The sequence below is a fragment of the Trachymyrmex septentrionalis genome, unplaced genomic scaffold, assembly GCF_001594115.1.
Source record: "Trachymyrmex septentrionalis isolate Tsep2-gDNA-1 unplaced genomic scaffold, Tsep1.0 scaffold24, whole genome shotgun sequence".
Lineage (NCBI taxonomy): Eukaryota > Metazoa > Arthropoda > Insecta > Hymenoptera > Formicidae > Trachymyrmex > Trachymyrmex septentrionalis.
Genome location: NW_017305397.1, coordinates 428,600 through 430,689, shown reverse-complemented (window position 1 = coordinate 430,689; position 2,090 = coordinate 428,600).

The window sequence follows — 2,090 nt, the reverse complement described above, 5'->3', positions numbered from 1 at the left end:
GCCACTCTGTTTAGTACCTTCTCCCTGCATTATGCACCTGATGCATCGGCGCTCTTCGTAGATCGACAGATAGAAATGTTAATGATCGCGGATTGAGACAAGGAAAGGGCGCGCAGTTCGACAAATGGCCCACTGAAAATAATTATCGCCCGGCTGCCCGAAAATACTCTCACGCGCGCAAATCGTTTCGGCACATCGACGCGATCGTACGATCGGCAAGCCGTAGATACATGAAGATGTTTTAAGAAAAATCGATATCAAATAGAAAAATTCGTCGCGAAAAGTAAAATAAAAGAACTCTTTGCGATTAAATAAATAAATGGATCTGTCAAAATATTTCAAATAAATAAATATGTATACGTATATATAAATTTTTATCGGAAAGAAAAAAAGAGCAAGTAAGCATGTATGTATTGAGCGTACACAATAAAAGAAGGTGTATCTATTATTAATACATCGTAACGCTTTATAAATCGCGATTGTGGCCAAGAAAGAAGCTATCGTCAGCATTGTCTGTTCACATAAAATCGCAATACGTTATAATCTATGTAATACAACTAACCATTTGTTCGAACAGCTAATATTTTGCATCATGGAGAGGAATAAATTAATTATTGTATGTGCTGCAACATTAATAATACTACATTTGCTGATAAAAAATAAATCAATCATCAATCATCAAACATAAATTACACGCATCTCAAATTATAGAATCACGAAAGAAGATAGCACACAAGGTACTGCCAATATATTTATGAACACTCATTTCTTCGCGCTCGAGAAGGCTGCGGTCTCATTGGCTGTCATAACGCCAGACAAGTGTCGCAATTGTAAGAATTGTAAGAATTGAAGTTGAATCAATCCGTACGATAAGTTACAATCGTTGTAAGGAGCTTATATACGATAGACATTACGACGTAGATGGGTCTTAACGTCAACGATGTAAAACATCTCGAAATGACTAAAAATTGTTGGCCAAAAAAAAAACGAGCTAATATAAGCGACTAAATATAAATGACAAAAATCTGTATATTCTCTTCAGAAAGATACGAAGATTCTTTAAGATATCCTTTGAGGACGAAGAGATAAATCCTTTAATGGCTACGTCGCAGGTGCGAGAAGCGGGTCGGTCGGTCGTCCAATATTCGCTTCGCGTTTCACAGGCGAGCGGTGACGCCGATTAACATCGCTGAGAAACGTATTACACGACATCGGATTAACGCGTTACATGCCAACCAATGGCTTTCTAGCTCCGTCAGCTTTTGTATCGTATCTCTAAAACGAAATAATACCACTAAAACAGCATCTACTATCGCCACGCATAAATTGTTTCCAAATTTTTACACAGTCGATATCTTTCCAGGACATCTTTTCTAAAACGAAATTATTAAGCGTACTATTTACATTACTAATCAGTTATTCGAACGCGTCGTTTGTCCGCACAACATTACACAATTACTTTGCCTGACCGTCCGATTTCGAAAAATTGAAAAAGCATTAATTGACAAATTAATCTCGCAAAGCAGAAAGCTGCTTCGTCCTTCCTTTGGGAGATCCCGGTAGATAAATTAAAGTATCGCATTGCGCGCTTAACGGCGCGGAGATCACAGGTGAGCATTCAGTGAACAATCGGCGTGGAAACTGCGCGCAAGCTGATGTCGGACAAATATTATCGTCGAAACACATCGGACATTCGGGGCGGTCCGAATGCTGGCAATTAGCGGTGGCAGGTGGTGATTACCGAGGCCCGAATGATCCTCCTAAACACCGGAAACGTCCCTCCACGTCGGTCGGGCGTGATTCCACGACCTCGCCGTATTAAGACCACGACGCGCCAACGTCGGGACTCTACAAAGGCGCAATAATTCACGGGCGATCGCGAAAGAAATTGCCGGTCTCGAATCTCGTACAAGCGCTAACGATCTCCTCGACCAATTACACGTCCCGCGAGTAGTCGATAATCAAAGTCCACTCCGCGTGTGCGGCGATTACCGCGTGGAGCTCTCACTCTGCAAGAAATGGATGAACTAAGGAGAGAGAATTGCGAGAATTCATTTCGTGAGATTGAAATTTCTAATCTGCGAAATGGA